This window comes from Haplochromis burtoni, unplaced genomic scaffold, assembly GCF_018398535.1.
Source record: "Haplochromis burtoni strain Fernald_Lab_line unplaced genomic scaffold, NCSU_Asbu1 Contig_157, whole genome shotgun sequence".
NCBI classification, from domain to species: Eukaryota; Metazoa; Chordata; class Actinopteri; order Cichliformes; family Cichlidae; genus Haplochromis; species Haplochromis burtoni.
In genome coordinates, this window is record NW_024582518.1 from 868,473 (window position 1) to 873,436 (window position 4,964).

The 4,964-nt window shown below is 44.6% G+C and overlaps 1 protein-coding gene across 1 annotated transcript in view; it reads left to right on the forward strand.

Moving 5' to 3' along the window:
- The window catches only part of LOC102300427 (NACHT, LRR and PYD domains-containing protein 14), a 54,249-nt gene that overhangs the window by 40,659 nt on the left and 8,626 nt on the right, over positions 1-4,964 (forward strand). The window lies entirely within an intron of this gene.

A 4,964-nucleotide genomic window follows, 5' to 3' on the forward strand; every position in this document is an offset into this window, starting at 1 on the left:
TATAGTGAGAAGAAGATAAATTCTCACATTTGATGATGGACCACAGGTTCTCAATGGGGTTCAGATCAGGTGAACAAGGAGGCCATGTCATTAGTTTTTCTTCTTTTATACCCTTTCTTGCCAGCCACGCTGTGGAGTACTTGGACGCGTGTGATGGAGCATTGTCCTGCATGAAAATCATGTTTTTCTTGAAGGATGCAGACTTCTTCCTGTACCACTGCTTGAAGAAGGTGTCTTCCAGAAACTGGCAGTAGGACTGGGAGTTGAGCTTGACTCCATCCTCAACCCGAAAAGGCCCCACAAGCTCATCTTTGATGATACCAGCCCAAACCAGTACTCCACCTCCACCTTGCTGGCGTCTGAGTCGGACTGGAGCTCTCTGCCCTTTACCAATCCAGCCACGGGCCCATCCATCTGGCCCATCAAGACTCACTCTCATTTCATCAGTCCATAAAACCTTAGAAAAACCAGTCTTGAGATATTTCTTGGCCCAGTCTTGACGTTTCAGCTTGTGTGTCTTGTTCAGTGGTGGTCGTCTTTCAGCCTTTCTTACCTTGGCCATGTCTCTGAGTATTGCACACCTTGTGCTTTTGGGCACTCCAGTGATGTTGCAGCTCTGAAATATGGCCAAACTGGTGGCAAGTGGCATCTTGGCAGCTGCACGCTTGACTTTTCTCAGTTCATGGGCAGTTATTTTGCGCCTTGGTTTTTCCACACGCTTCTTGCGACCCTGTTGACTATTTTGAATGAAACGCTTGATTGTTCGATGATCACGCTTCAGAAGCTTTGCAATTTTGAGACTGCTGCATCCCTCTGCAAGATATCTCACTATTTTTGACTTTTCTGAGCCTGTCAAGTCCTTCTTTTGACCCATTTTGCCAAAGGAAAGGACGTTGCCTAATAATTATGCACACCTGATATAGGGTGTTGATGTCATTAGACCACACCCCTTCTCATTACAGAGATGCACATCACCTAATATGCTTAATTGGTAGTAGGCTTTCGAGCCTATACAGCTTGGAGTAAGACAACATGCATGAAGAGGATGATGTGGACAAAATACTCATTTGCCTAATAATTCTGCACTCCCTGTATGCAAAACGCAAGGGTGGCGGGGCTAAACTCAGGCAATTTTCATTGGGAGACAAAGTGCTTGTATTACTCCCTTCTTAAAGTTCAAAGTTACTAACCAAGTGGCAAGGACCCTTGGTGGTCATATTGTCATGGTCCTGGGTCTTTGACCCAGTGTTTGGAGTTTATTGTTATTATTTTCCAGTTTCTGCTGTTTTGTATTTGTTCTTAGGGTTTGAGTTGTGTGTTTAGTGTTTCTATCATCCCTACCTGTGTCCTTCCTCTGTGTTCTGTTCGTGTCCCCGAGTTGGTATTGTGAAACAGTCTGTGAGTTTCCTGTTTTACTTTGTAGGTTTGTGTCTCGTTATGCCCATTAGTTCCAGCTGTGTCCCCTCCTGTCTGCCATTTCCTAATTACCTGGTGTGTGTATTTATACTGCGTGTCTGCCTGTGCTCCTTGTCGCGTGTCGTCTGTGTTTCTCTGTGAATCTTCTGTGTACTGTATTTAGCATTATTCCGTGCTTCACTGTGTCTCTCTGCTCCTCGCCCCGTGTCCTCCTTTTGTGTTAGTTTTCCCATTTTAGGTTTATGTTCGGTTCTGCCCACACCTTGGTTATTGTTCACTTTAAATAAAACTCACTTGCACCTCCGCCACTGTCTGCTATTTGGATCCTCCTCCTCACCTCCACACGACTGCTGCCCCAGTCGTGACAGTACGACGTGACCAGCATGGATCCAGCAGACTCACGTTTAGTGTCAGTGGGGAAGTATCTCACGCTGTTGTGGAATTACTATGGGAGGATAATCCACACTGCCGACCCCTACAACAGGCAGCTGGAGCTAGTTTTCTTTGATCATTTCTTGTTGTCCACTGCCTCCACTGTCACTTTCCTGGACATTAATGGACTAAAACGCATAATAACAGCTCTGAGAGCGAGGCTGAACTATGAACTATTTCGCATGGGCGGTCCTGGGAAGGAAGATTCAGCTGCCCTTCTGGAAACCCTCGCCACTTTGTGTTCTCGGCGCCAGCAGCATTTTTCACCAAGGTTTGTGGCCAAATCTCTCAATCCACTTTTAAAGAAGAAATGCTACCCTTGCCATCATCATCAGGCAGGGATAGCTCAGTAGGTAGAGTGGTGGCCCCGTGATCGGAAGGTCGGGGGTTCGACTCCACTGAACAGCTACCCTGAGGTACCCCTGAGCAAGGTACCGTCCCTACACACTGCTCCCCGGGCGCTGCACTGGCGGCTGCCCACTGCTTCACTGGGTGAATGGGTTAAATGCAGAGGAACTATTTCCCTATGGGGACATACACGCACACTTTACACTTTACTTTACTTTTTTTTTTTACCCTACCACACTTCCTCTCACACCTGTGGTATTGACGGGAGCGGTGGCCATTTCCACACCGCAGCAGGAGCAGCCGCAAAAGTGTTCTACCTCCTTTCTTTCAGGCACCCCTGCTTCCTCTTCCACAAGGAAGCAACAATCGCACCGCCGGCGCATCACCCCGAAACCGGAGTTTGGCACTTCAGCGCGCCCGGCTGTGGTGAGTGTACAGGACACTGATAGTGTTATTTCTGACTTTGGGACTTTGTACTCTGGGGCTGAGTGTTTCGTGACAGGGGATAGTACTCCCAGTGATTTCCCCACTTCACCTGCTGCACGTCTGTCAGTGCAATCTGTTCAGCCATCAGTTCAGTTAGCTGCTCAGCAGCCATTAGCTCAGTCAACGCCTCCACCACAATCAACTCCGCTACCGGTAGCTCAGTTTTCAGTTCTGTCAGCCTCTCAGCCACCATCACCACTGGCATCATTACAACCTTTACGGCAGTCCATAGCGCAGTCAGTAGCACAGTTAAGTGCTCAGTCACAGTCTTCGCTTGCCCCTTTTCAGGAGGCTGTGCCTACTCCACACATTTTGGACTGTTTTTCTAGCATTCACCCCAAGCAGAGAGACAAGCATACTAATACTGACATATTTCCTCATGAGCTGGCTAGTTTTCAGACTGTAACTTGCTCCAGGGCCTCCTCAGAGGCTGACTTGCAGCCCTCAGTTGATTTTTAATTTGTTTTTTTGTTTTTTGTTATTTTCTGTTTTTCCTTTTTCACTTTTTTTTCTTTTTCTTTTATCTGTTTTATTGTTATCATCCAAATTTTAATGGCCTAATCTGTCTTGATATGTCTTTGTATAGGTTGGTACTTGCTGTATTGGGCCTGATATGTGAAATTACATGTGTAAAACTTCATAAATAAAGAGGGGGGAAAAAAAAGAAGAAAAAAAAAAAAAGAAAATTACAGCTGAAGCGGAACTGGACACTGCAACATGACAATGACCAAAAGCATACGAGCCAATCCACCAAGGACTGGCTAAAAACAAAGAAGAGAGTCCTGGAATGGCCAAGTGAAAGCCCTGATCTTAATCCCATTGAGATGCTGTGGAGTGACTTGAAATGCAAGAAAACCCTCAAACATCTCACAGCTGAAAGAATTCTGCATTGAGAAGTGGATTGAGGAGCTTCGGATCGATGTCAGAGACTGGTAAAAGGCAACAAAAGGCGTCTCACTGAAGTTATATCAGCCAAAGGGGGCAACACTAGTTATTGGGGGTAGGGTGTCCAAACGTTTTCCACCATTAAAAGACACATTTTTGTTGATCTCTTTTTTTTCTTCTTTTTTTTAAATGTGTAAAAATTGTTTAATTTTTGTTGTTTAATTGCAATTAAGTCACTTTCTTTTCCAGTAGTACATGAAAACATGATTGGACATTGATATGTGAACATTTAATAAAGAGTCAATTATTTAATGGGGTGTCCTAATTTTCTCACATGACTGTATATCACCTCAACCTCCTTAAAGCATGGAGAGGGGCTGAGGCTGCTCATCTGGTGAGCCTGGTTAAGGAAAGAGATGAGTTGGGGCTGGAGGTGCCAGATTCCACCATTCCAATTTCGCTGCATTGTGACAACCATCCCACACAAACACAGGGAGCAGATGTTACTGCATTGCAACAACGTTTTGCAGCTGTGTTATCCCCCCTTCCTGGCTATCGCGACGCTCATGAAGCACCATTTTGCACCAGCATTAAAAGTCATCTGAGATTTATAGAAAATATGAAACTTCATAGCAACAAACAGCTGAACAAGTCAGTGAAACACAGTGGTGTACTGAGCACGTTTCCCTCTGAAATATGACAGAGTCTGAATACATTTACAATATGATCCATGTAGATACAGTCACAAATATGATGCTGATGACAAACAAATAGCACAAGACAAAATCATCACTTTACCATTTATGGAGCTTCAAATATTTCCATCACTTCTTTTCACAGCACATCTTTTCTTACAGATATTTGACTCATGTGAAGAAAATTTCATTTACCTGAGCTGTGAGATATAAGGCAGGCACTGCAGGAAACTCCTAATTTTACTCTTTTTATGAGTGTACTGTGTCAGCTCCACTTGTTTCTTCTCTGGTTGGAGTTTCAGCACTTCCAGGAGGATGGAGGTCTTTCTCTCTGAGAGGTTTATGGACCAGACTGCAGGAGCTGACTGGAAAACTGACTGTAATGATGGAAGGACACTCAAGCCTGTTTTAGTCTCACAGTCCTTCAATTTGGAATAGAGATCCAGCAGGAAGTCACTTTGACACTTCTTTCCATAATCACTCAAGTTTCTATTCCCAAAGGGGAATGTTTGATATGTGCACACTGATGATAACAGCTCCAGTATCTTCTCTCCTGTCTGCTGTTCTCTCTCTGCTGCTGCACAGAACAGATTCACAAAGAACCTGATTTCTTCATCTGGATCCTCAAAATCAACACTGGAACAATAAGAAGGAAACATTTAGTGATGATTTGATTAAGGTGCATAGAAATACAACCACACA